Source organism: Lithobates pipiens, unplaced genomic scaffold, assembly GCF_037356315.1.
Source record: "Lithobates pipiens isolate NorthernLeopardFrog02 unplaced genomic scaffold, aLitPip1_a1.2 Scaffold_16, whole genome shotgun sequence".
NCBI classification, from domain to species: Eukaryota; Metazoa; Chordata; class Amphibia; order Anura; family Ranidae; genus Lithobates; species Lithobates pipiens.
This window is the reverse complement of record NW_027507748.1, coordinates 158350577-158363430: the sequence shown is the minus strand read 5'-3', so window position 1 is coordinate 158363430 and position 12854 is coordinate 158350577. Positions and strand designations below refer to the sequence as shown.

The following is a 12854-nucleotide window of genomic DNA, read 5'->3' as shown; positions in this document are numbered from 1 at the left end:
CCACCCAGTACTGGTCCTTGACCCTCATGCTTTTTATACGGGGGTCCCTATTAAAACACTGGAGCATGAAGGCCCCCATTTGCACTAAAGTGGAAGCGGTGTGGTGGCCTGGCTCCTGCTCATCATCCAGGATAATGTCGTCCTCTTCATTCTCCTCTCCCCATCCTCGCACAACAGGGATCCCAGAAAGGTTTAAAGCATGCTCTTCTTGCTCCTGCTCATCCGCCCCGGCACCATCCTCCTCTGACTCCTCATCAGACTCCTGTTGTTGACTTGTCTCAGATAGAGTAGCCCCCCCTGGGAATTCATCCAGCATTGCGACTTCCTCATCTTCCCGCTCCTGCTCCTCCACAGCCTGATCAATGACACGACGCAATGCACGCTCCAGAAAGAAGGCATAAGGTACCATGTCACTGATGGCGCCATGGCTGCGACTGACCAGTTTGGTGATCTCCTCAAATGGCCGCAGAAGTCTGCATGTGTCGCGCATGAGCAGCCACTGGCGCGGTGAAAAAAAACCCAGCTCCCCAGAACCGTTTCTTTCGCAGAGTTCATACAGGTAGACGTTAACTGCACGTTTCTGCTGGAGCAGCCTATCAAGCATATAGAAGGTTGAGTTCCATCGCGTCGGGCAATCGCAAATAAGACGTCTGACCGGCAGATGGTGTCGCCGCTGAATGTCAGCAAGGCGAGCCATGGCCGTGTAAGATCTTCTGAAATGGGCCGAGATTTTCCTTGCCTGCCGCAAGATGTCCTGGACCCCAGGGTATTTGACAAGGAATCGCTGCACGACCAAGTTTAAGACGTGTGCCATGCACGGCACGTGCGTGATTTTGCCCTGTTTCAATGCGCTAAGCAGATTGGCACCGTTGTCACACACCACTTTACCAACTGTCAAATTGAGCGGTGTTAGCCACTCATCTGCCTGTGAACGCAAAGCTGAAAGGAGTGCCGGGCCAGTGTGGCTCTTTGCTTCCAGGCACAACAGACGCAGCACGGCATGGCAACGTCTCACCTGGCATGTGGAATAGGTTCTGGGGAGCTTGGGCGGTGCAGTGGAAGAGACGCTAGCAGCGGAAAAGGAGGAGGCAGCTGAGGAGGAGAGGGAGGAGGATGGAGTAGGAGGAGGAGAAGAAGAGTCAGGCCTGCATGCAATCCGTGGCGGTAAAACCAAATCTACACGGGTGCCACGGGTTACATGCTTGACGGCCGTCAGAAGGTTCACCCAGTGGGCAGTAAAACTGATATACCTTCCCTGCCCGTGTTTGCTAGACCACGTGTCTGTGGTCAGATGTATCTTGGCACCGACACTGTGTGCCAGAGATACATTCACTTGCCGCTGAACATGGCCATATAGCTCTGGGATGCCCTTCTCTGAGAAATACTTCCTTCCTGGGACCTTCCATTGTGGTGTTCCAATGGCCACAAATTTGCGAAAGGCCTCCGAGTCCACCAGTTTATATGGCAGTAGTTGGCGGGCTATGAGTTCTGACAAGCCAGCCGCCAACCGTTGGGCAAGAGGGTTATCCGGCGTCATCATTTTTTTACGCTCAAACATTAGGCCCACGGAAGCCTGCCTTTTTGCAGAAAAATGTGAGCTTGGCGTGATGGAAGGTGGAGTGGAGGACAATTGTGAGGAGAGAGGAGAAGGAGAAGTAGAAGACGAGGCTGGACGGTGAGAGCCTGCAGTGTGGCTTTGTGTGTTCCGTTGCTCCCACTGGGCTCGGTGATGGCTGCTCATGTGCCTTCTTAAGGCGGTCGTCCCTAGGTGAGTATTGGGCTTACCGCGACTAACGCGTTGACTGCAAAGATTGCAGATGGCAACGCTATTGTCAGCAGCGGACACGTTAAAAAAAGCCCACACTGCGGAGCCATGTGCCGGTGTCCTGGGAGCGCCAGATGTGACCGTACATGGTCGATGACTCGCTCCTGATACATTTGCAGTCTGCTTTGTCCCTGCTGTGCAATGTAAGTCATTGCTGCTTCTCCTCCCTATCTGCTGGTCCATATCTCCCTCTGAACTCCCCTCCTCTTCCTCTCTTGTGGGCACCCACGTGACATCACTAGACACGTCATCATCAACGTCACCTTCCCCACCGCTATAAGTAGAGATCTCGGAGTAGGCAGCAACACCGGGGACCAACCTCCTCCTTGGGCTGATCTGGGTACTGGCGTCAGACTGCTGAGTAGCGCTTGTTGCTACCTCCTCTTCCTGATCCAATACCAAGAGTGGCTGCGCATCAGAAATGTCCTCTTGATATGGATCGGAAAATAATTCCAGTGACTCAAGCGGAAGGTATGTGGTGGTGGTGGTGGTGGTCGTGTTGTTGGTGGTAGTGTCTTTGGGGGTGCACATAGCAGAGAGTGAAGAAGAGGGTGCAGATCGAGAGGATGAGGAGGGTGCAGAAGAGTAAGGCTGAGCGAGCCACTCAACCAAGTCTGGTGCATCCTTTAAAGTAATTGAACGCACCTTCTGCAACTTCCCACTTTGGCTCAAGCCTGTTGCTCCTGCCCTACCCCTACCACCCCTGCGGAAGGGCCTGCCTCTTCCTCTGCCTGTCATTTTTTAAATGACCCTGTGACAAAACTCTTAGTCCCTATACCGATGAAGGACTGCTGCAGTATAGGGCAGCGGTCAGCAGTGGTGCACGTCAACCCTATCTATTGTGGACCGATAGCGGTCCTTACAGAACAGCAGACTGTACCGCACTCAAGCCTATGTACCGTAGCACCCTATACCAAGTTACCAGTCCTTATAAGAACTTTTGTGGACCAAGCAGGTTGTGTATTAGTGTTTAGCAGACTGTACGTCAGTCCCTATACCGCTGAAGGACTGCTGCAGTATAGGGCAGCGGTCAGCAGTGGTGCACGTCAACCCTATCTATTGTGGACCGATAGCGGTCCTTACAGAACAGCAGACTGTACCGCACTCAAGCCTATGTACCGTAGCACCCTATACCAAGTTACCAGTCCTTATAAGAACTTTTGTGGAACAAGCAGGTTGTGTGTTAGTGATTAGCAGACTGTACGTCAGTCCCTATACCGCTGAAGGACTGCTGCAGTATAGGTGAGCGGTCAGCAGTGGTGCACGTCAACCCTATCTATTGTGGACCTATAGCGGTCCTTACAGAACAGCAGACTGTACCGCACTCAAGCCTATGTACCGTAGCACCCTATACCAAGTTACCAGTCCTTATAAGAACTTTTGTGGACCAAGCAGGTTGTGTATTAGTGTTTAGCAGACTGTACGTCAGTCCCTATACCGCTGAAGGACTGCTGCAGTATAGGGCAGCGGTCAGCAGTGGTGCACGTCAACCCTATCTATTGTGGACCGATAGCGGTCCTTACAGAACAGCAGACTGTACCGCACTCAAGCCTATGTACCGTAGCACCCTATACCAAGTTACCAGTCCTTATAAGAACTTTTGTGGACCAAGCAGGTTGTGTATTAGTGTTTAGCAGACTGTACGTCAGTCCCTATACCGCTGAAGGACTGCTGCAGTATAGGGCAGCGGTCAGCAGTGGTGCACGTCAACCCTATCTATTGTGGACCGATAGCGGTCCTTACAGAACAGCAGACTGTACCGCACTCAAGCCTATGTACCGTAGCACCCTATACCAAGTTACCAGTCCTTATAAGAACTTTTGTGGACCAAGCAGGTTGTGTATTAGTGTTTAGCAGACTGTACGTCAGTCCCTATACCGCTGAAGGACTGCTGCAGTATAGGGCAGCGGTCAGCAGTGGTGCACGTCAACCCTATCTATTGTGGACCGATAGCGGTCCTTACAGAACAGCAGACTGTACCGCACTCAAGCCTATGTACCGTAGCACCCTATACCAAGTTACCAGTCCTTATAAGAACTTTTGTGGAACAAGCAGGTTGTGTGTTAGTGATTAGCAGACTGTACGTCAGTCCCTATACCGCTGAAGGACTGCTGCAGTATAGGTGAGCGGTCAGCAGTGGTGCACGTCAACCCTATCTATTGTGGACCGATAGCGGTCCTTACAGAACAGCAGACTGTACCGCACTCAAGCCTATGTACCGTAGCACCCTATACCAAGTTACCAGTCCTTATAAGAACTTTTGTGGACCAAGCAGGTTGTGTATTAGTGTTTAGCAGACTGTACGTCAGTCCCTATACCGCTGAAGGACTGCTGCAGTATAGGGCAGCGGTCAGCAGTGGTGCACGTCAACCCTATCTATTGTGGACCGATAGCGGTCCTTACAGAACAGCAGACTGTACCGCACTCAAGCCTATGTACCGTAGCACCCTATACCAAGTTACCAGTCCTTATAAGAACTTTTGTGGAACAAGCAGGTTGTGTGTTAGTGATTAGCAGACTGTACGTCAGTCCCTATACCGCTGAAGGACTGCTGCAGTATAGGTGAGCGGTCAGCAGTGGTGCACGTCAACCCTATCTATTGTGGACCTATAGCGGTCCTTACAGAACAGCAGACTGTACCGCACTCAAGCCTATGTACCGTAGCACCCTATACCAAGTTACCAGTCCTTATAAGAACTTTTGTGGACCAAGCAGGTTGTGTATTAGTGTTTAGCAGACTGTACGTCAGTCCCTATACCGCTGAAGGACTGCTGCAGTATAGGGCAGCGGTCAGCAGTGGTGCACGTCAACCCTATCTATTGTGGACCGATAGCGGTCCTTACAGAACAGCAGACTGTACCGCACTCAAGCCTATGTACCGTAGCACCCTATACCAAGTTACCAGTCCTTATAAGAACTTTTGTGGAACAAGCAGGTTGTGTGTTAGTGATTAGCAGACTGTACGTCAGTCCCTATACCGCTGAAGGACTGCTGCAGTATAGGGCAGCGGTCAGCAGTGGTGCACGTCAACCCTATCTATTGTGGACCGATAGCGGTCCTTACAGAACAGCAGACTGTACCGCACTCAAGCCTATGTACCGTAGCACCCTATACCAAGTTACCAGTCCTTATAAGAACTTTTGTGGAACAAGTGAGTTGTGAATGTTTAGCAGACTGCAGCAGAAGGGCAGCAGTCAAGTATAATATCCTTTCTATATTTGGAAGAAAGAATATTATACATGTACAAGCCTATTACTGTACCACTGATACCAGTCCTGAAAAGAACCTTTGTGGAACTAATAATAACAGCAAGTCTTTAAAATTACCCTCACTGCCTGACAACACTGCTTCCTTCCTGTCCCTATACAAATTGGCAAAAAAAGAGAACGATTAGTGGTTACTGGAACAGCTCTTTTGTGGACCTTGATAGTAACAGCTAATGATGATGATGATGATGATGATGATGAAAGACTAATCTGGCTGTCCCTGTAGCATACACCGTCCTTTCCCTTTCTCTAAACTAACAAAAGACACTCAGGCTGCTGCAAGAATCAGCAGCACAGCAAACCTATCAACACCTAACACCTATACCAGTCCTGAAAAGAACTTTTGTGTACCAAATAGCTAGTGGTTTATCTCTCCCTACTCCACACAGGAACCTGTCCCTATCGTAACAGAAGAAAGAATGTAAAATGGCCACCGGATCGGGTGTATTTATAGGTTAGGGGGAATGTCCAAGTGTCCATGTGCTGTCATGTCTCAATTGGCTGTCCTGTATCACATGATAAACGTGTCACCAAAGGTTAAAGTTCTTGTATACATTAAACACGTAAGTCCGCCGCGGCGAACGACGGAAAAAGGCGTTCGAACGTGCGGACCGCGAATGTCGGAAATTCGCCGCGAAACGACCGCCGGGCGAAACGTTCGTCCATCACTAGTTCTTGGTAAAGATTGCAATATAGGGATGTGGCCAACATAACAATAATACCTTTAAACCATATATTATTCCAAGAGATTTACTACCACTGGATATCTTTGTATTCACTCTGGAATTGTCCACTGATTATTTAACTGTGTTGAAATGCCCATGTTCTTTTTAGTTGAAATGGGCATAAAGAATGTTTAAAAAAAAGAATGCAGCATTTTATGGTGGGCACTTGGCAAGGGGAGGAGCCAAAAGTGCCAGCAAGGGAGCCCAGAAGAAAACAATTGTACAGAGCAGGTAATTATGACATGTTTAACCACTTGCTTACTGGGCACTTAAACCCCCCTCAGTCCCAGACCAATTTTCAGCTTTCAGTGCTCTCACATTTTGAATGACAATTACTCAGTCATGCAACACTGTAACCAAATGATTTTTTTGTCCTTTTCTTCATACCAATAGAGCTTTCTTTTGGTGGTATTTGATCACCTCTCGGTTTTTTATTTTCTGCGCTATAAATGAAAAAAGACCGAAAATTTTGAAAAAAAATGAATTTTTCTTCGTTTCTGTGACAAAATTTTGCAAATTAGCAATTTTTCTTCATAAATTTTGGCCACAATTTATACTACTACACATCTTTGGTAAAAATAACCCAAATTTTTGCATATTATATGATCTGTGTGAAATTTATAGAGTCTACAAGCTATGGTGCAAATCATAAAGATTTGCAAAAAAAGATCACATCTGATGTACTAAGGCCTATCTCCATTCTTGAGACCCTAACAAGCCAGGAAAGTACAAATGCCCCCCAAATGACCCCTTTTTGGAAAGTAGACATTCCAATGTATTTAGTAAGAGGCATGGTTAGTTATTTTAAGTTGTCATTTTTTCCCATAATTCTTTGCAAAATTACGATTTTTTTTTTTTTTTTTTTTTTCACAAAATTTTCATTGTAATAGCTTATTTCTCCCACACGGAATGTGCATACCACAAATAACACCCCAAAATACATTCTGCTACTCCTCCTGAGTATAACGATACCACATGTGTGAGACTTTTACACAGCCTGACCACATACAGAGGCCTAATTTTGAAGTAGCACCTTCAGGCATTCTAGGAGCATAAATTACACATTTCATTTCTCAACCACCTATTAGAGTTTTGAAGGCCCTGGAACACCAGGGCAATGGAAACGTCCAGAAAATGACCCCATTTTGGAAAGCTAACACCCCAACTTATAATCTATGAGGCATAATGAGTCTTTTCAATGGTTCATTTTTTTCCAGAAGTTTTCGGAAAATGTGGAAAAAAATGAAAACGCATTTTTTTTTACACAAAGTTGTCCGTTTATAAGATATTTCCAACGCATAGCATTTACATAGCAAAAATAACACCCCAAAATACGTTCTACTACTCCTCCTGAATATAACGATACCAAATGTGTGAGACTTTTACACAGCCTGACCACATACAGAGGCCTAATTTTGAAGTAGCACCTTCAGGCATTCTAAGAGCATAAATTACACATTTCATTTCTCAATCACCTATTACAGTTTTGAAGGCCCTGGAACACCAGGGCAATGGAAACGTCCAGAAAATGACCCCATTTTGGAAAGCTAACACCCCAACGCATAATCTATGAGGCATAATGAGTCTTTTCAATGGTTCATTTTTTTCCAGAAGTTTTCGGAAAATGTGGAAAAAAATGAAAACGCATTTTTTTTTACACAAAGTTGTCCGTTTATAAGATATTTCCAACGCATAGCATTTACATAGCAAAAATAACACCCCAAAATACGTTCTACTACTCCTCCTGAGTATAACGATACCAAATGTGTGAGACTTTTACACAGCCTGACCACATACAGAGGCCTAATTTTGAAGTAGCACCTTCAGGCATTCTAAGAGCATAAATTACACATTTCATTTCTCAATCACCTATTACAGTTTTGAAGGCCCTGGAACACCAGGGCAATGGAAACGTCCAGAAAATGACCCCATTTTGGAAAGCTAACACCCCAACGTATAATCTATGAGGCATAATGAGTCTTTTCAATGGTTCATTTTTTTCCAGAAGTTTTCGGAAAATGTGGAAAAAAATGAAAACGCATTTTTTTTTACACAAAGTTGTCCGTTTATAAGATATTTCCAACGCATAGCATTTACATAGCAAAAATAACACCCCAAAATACGTTCTACTACTCCTCCTGAGTATAACGATACCAAATGTGTGAGACTTTTACACAGCCTGACCACATACAGAGGCCTAATTTTGAAGTAGCACCTTCAGGCATTCTAGGAGCATAAATTACACATTTCATTTCTCAACCACCTATTACAGTTTTGAAGGCCCTGGAACACCAGGGCAATGGAAACGTCCAGAAAATGACCCCATTTTGGAAAGCTAACACCCCAACGTATAATCTATGAGGCATAATGAGTCTTTTCAATGGTTCATTTTTTTCCAGAAGTTTTCGGAAAATGTGGAAAAAAATGAAAACGCATTTTTTTTTACACAAAGTTGTCCGTTTATAAGATATTTCCAACGCATAGCATTTACATAGCAAAAATAACACCCCAAAATACGTTCTACTACTCCTCCTGAGTATAACGATACCACATGTGTGAGACTTTTACACAGCCTGACCAAATACAGAGGCGCAACATGCAAGAAACACCGTCGGCGTTCCAGGGACACATAGCCTGCACATACCAAGAATTACACCCCCAAATACATTATGCTGAGCAAAGGGTAAAGAAAAGATTACCTGTGGTTTTAGAAGCGCAGTTGTCCACAGGAGGATATCACTGGTCCAGGCAGCAGGCAGGGACTTGGTCAGCAACAGCGAACACAGTTTTTCAGGCAGCAGGCAGGGATACTGTCCATATTACAGTCCAGGGTTAGTGCAGAGATGTCAGCCGTGCCAAAAATATTGGTCCTGGTAGTAGGCAGGTCCTTGTGGTGTGGTCAGTGCGGCATGATGGCAGTAAGTCCTACAGGCAGCAGACAAAAGTAGAGCCTCGTTCAGGACAGAATGGGGATAGGGGTAGAGGCTTCTCCCTCCCAAATCTCTTTGAAGCCTCCGAGTCTCCAGACCCTAATCTAGGAATAAGAAAACAAAGAAAATTGTTTTCTTCTTCCAGAAAAACTATACTGGAGCCCCTCACATATGTGAGACCCCGTGTTGAATCCCACTAGTCCAGTTGCAGAATACAAGATCAGTCCAAGAGGCAGGCAAATATCGTGGTCAAACAGTCCAAGGTCAGTTCCAGATCAGGCAGAGATATGTACAGAATCGTTAGACAGAAGCATGGTCGAATAACAGTCCAGGGTCAGTTCCAGATGAGGCAGAGGTATGTACAGAATCGTTAGGCAGAAGCGTGGTCGAATAACAGTCCAGGGTCAGTTCCAGATCAGGCAGCGGTATGTACAGAATCGGCCGTTACAGAGCAGGCAGTGGCATAAGGGGTGTGAAGGTGTATGAAGGCAGGAACTGAGGATTATGTTTACCATACTTCACTAAAAATGTATTGAAGTATGGTAACGCCGAAAACAGTCGCCTATGCAGAGGCCTGGTTGGGAAGGACATTGTGCACAATAATAACATGTGTCTCTTCTGACTCCTGCTTTGGTACACACCTTACATCTTTTTTGGCGTCTTTTGCCTGCTGGTGTGGGGGGAATTTTATCCGGAAAGTGGCGCTCGGAGAGTCGACTAACAACGTCTGATCTGATATTTTCTGGTGGGCCGTTTGGGAAAATAAGGGCTGTGAAAACTTCCTCCTGGTAGCCAAAGAAACGTTTGGGGTTTTGGGTGGCGTTGCGGTAAATGACATATGAATTGTAAATGGCCAATTGAAAAAAATAAATTACTACTTTTTTGTACCAATGATATGTCCGTCTTGAGACCAGATATGGTTCCATCATTTGGTCGTTGAAGTCGACTCCTCCCATGAACAAATTATACTCTGAAATACATTTGGGTTTCTTTACGGGGCCATTCCTTCTGGGGATTTCTACGAAGGTATCGTTGTGGATAGAAGATAACATGTACACATCTCTTCTGTCCCTCCACTTCACTGCCAGAACCTCCTTGTTTCTTAGACTTGCGGTTTCTCCTTTCCGCAGCTTCTTGTTCACCAGACTTTGAGGAAAGCCCTTCCGGTTCTTTTTTACAGTGCCACATGCTGGCGTCTTCTTCCGGTGAAGGTTGTGGAACAGGGGCAGAGATGTGTAGAAGTTGTCTACATAGAGGTGGTAGCCTTTATCCAGTAGGGGGTATATGAGGTCCCAAACAATTTTTCCGCTGGATCCCAAATAATCCGGACAATTAGGGGGCTGTAGCTGGGTGTCCTTCCCTTCGTACACCTTGAAGGAATATGTGTACCCTGTGGCTCGGTCACATAATTTGTAGACCTTCACCCCATAGCGGGCCCTTTTGCTGGGCATAAATTGCTTCATCCTAAGCCTGCCACTAAATTTAATAAGGGACTCATCCACACATATGTGTTGGTCCGGGGTAAACAATTTGGGGAATATTTCAGAAAAATAATTTAGTATTGGTCGAATTTTGTAAAGGCGGTCATAATTTGGATCATTTCGTGGAAGGCATTGGGAATTGTCACTGAAATGTAAGAACCTCAGGATCATCTGATATCTGCTTCTGGGCATTACCGCGGAGAAGAGCGGTGAGTGGTGGAGGGGGTGGGTTGACCAGTAGGTACGTAATTGGTTTTTTTTGTTGAGTCCCATATTAAATGTGAGGCCTAAAAAAAGCTTGAACTCCTCCACCGTTAGGTCTCTCCATTCGTAGGGACGGGCATAATAGGAGGTCGGATTTTGAAAAATAAATTGTTGTGCATACAGGTTGCACTGGGCCACAATTGACGCCAACATGTCCTCCGTAAAAATTAAATGAAAAAAATCGATGGGGCTAAAATTCTCCGTGTCCACCTGGACTCCTGGCTGGGCGGTGAAAGGGGGAACATTGGCCTCTCCTGAATTAGGAGGAAGCCACAAGGGGTTCTGAAGGGCATAGGGAAGGCCAGCATGGCTCCTAACCCTTTGGGGCTGAGATGACACCCCACTGGTACTTGGCCTTTCTTGCTGGGGCACTGCGGTGCTGGTGGACGGCATTGCGGTGCTGGTGGACGGCACTGCGGTGCTGGTGGACGGCATTGCCTCACTAGAACGCCTTCGCTTGATGGGCCGGATATCTTCCTCCTCGGATTCATCAGTCAGTGTTTCACTGCTGAGGGCTGGCTCATAAGTTACGTCTTCAGAATCCGAATCCGAAAAGGAATCGGAAGAGGAGAGCTCCCCGTTGCTCTCGTCGGCCGCGGAAATAATTTGGTACGCCTCCTCAGCGGAAAAGACGCGTTTAGCCATTGTAGCACTGATGGGCACTGATGAGGTGGCACAGATGGGCGTTTTTGAGGTGGCACAGATGGGCGCTTTTGAGGTGGCACAAATGGACACTGATGGGTCGGCACAGATGTGCACTGATTTATTGCACAGATGTGCAGATTTGTTGCACGGATGTGCACTGATGAGGCGGCAGATGGGCACTGCTGAGGCGGCAGATGGGCACTGCTGAGGCGGCACAGATGGGCACTGCTGAGGCGGCACAGATGGGCACTGCTGAGGCGGCAGATGGGCACTGATGGGTCGGCACAGATGTGCACTGATTTATTGCATGGATGTGCACTGATTTATTGCACGGATGTGCACTGCTGAGGTGGCAGATGGGCACTGCTGAGGCGGCAGATGGGCACTGCTGAGGCGGCAGATGGGCACTGCTGAGGCGGCAGAGATGGGCACTGCTGAGGCGGCACAGATGGGCACTGCTGAGTCGGCAGATGGGCACTGATAGGTCGGCACAGATGTGCACTGATTTATTGCACGGATGTGCACTGATAAGGCAGCAGATGGGCACAGATGGGCACTGCTTAGGCGGCACAGATGGGCACTGCTTAGGCGGCACAGATGGGCACTGCTGAGGCGGCACAGATGGGCACTGCTTAGGCGGCACAGATGGGCACTGCTGAGGCACAGATGGGCACCGATTGGTACAGATGGGCACCGATTGGCACTGGCTGGCACTGGCTGGCACTGGCTGGCACTGGCGGGCACTGGTGGGCACTGGCGGGCACTGGCGGGCACTGGTGGTGCACAGATGGAGCACTGGTGGTGCACAGGTGGGCACTGGCGGTGCACAGGTGGGCACAGGTGGGCACAGGTGAGCACAGGTGGCCACAGGTGGGCACAGGTGGGCACAGGTGGGCACAGGTGGGCACTGGCAGGGTAGATCTGGGCACTGGCAGGGTAGATCTGGGCACTGGCAGGGTAGATCTGGGCACTGGCAGGGTAGATCTGGGCACAGGTGGGGTTTTTATACGTTTACTGTTATAAGTTTACTGTTCACAAACTCACAGACACCTTCGGTCTCCTCACACGCTATCGCTGTGTGAGGAGACACGTTCGGCAATGGGTGATGATCTCATTTGTTTACATTTGAGATCATCACCCATTGGAGGAGGCGATCGCGCTGTAAACGGCCGCTGTGATTGGCCGTTTACAGCGATCTGTGATTGGCCGTGTCCAGCGGACACGGCCAACACAGATTTTCCCCGATGCGCGCTCCCGGGAGCGCGCGGGGAACTCTTAAAGGGGACGACGTCAATAGACGTAGTCCCGGAAATTGAGATCCGCGCTGTAGACGTCTTTTTACTATAGCGCGGATCTCAAGTGGTTAATATTTTAATAAAAAAAAAGTTTTGAAGCTTTACATTCGTTTTAATCAAACTCTACTCTTTAATATTATTGGTGGTACAGTGCAGTTGTTTTGATTTTTGTTTACCATTTTCAGATTGTAAAGATATTGTAGATACAGATTTGCATGGCCCGCTTAGGCTTATTATGATTGTTGCACAAATCTTACTTTATTAGACTTATATTTCCCATTAGGGTTAGTTCACCTTTTCACAAAACATGTGTCAGAAACCATGAAATCAGACCGAAACAGAAGTACAGTCAAATCACACTTGTTTAATAATATTTTAAAAATATTAGTAACAATTAGTAATTAGTTCAGTAACCGGAACGGA

General features: G+C 47.2%; 1 protein-coding gene across 1 annotated transcript in view; it reads right to left on the bottom strand.

Moving 5' to 3' along the window:
* Nucleotides 1-12854, bottom strand: part of PTCHD1 (patched domain containing 1) — a 284107-nt gene that overhangs the window by 214298 nt on the left and 56955 nt on the right. The gene's annotated exons all lie outside the window — the stretch shown is intronic.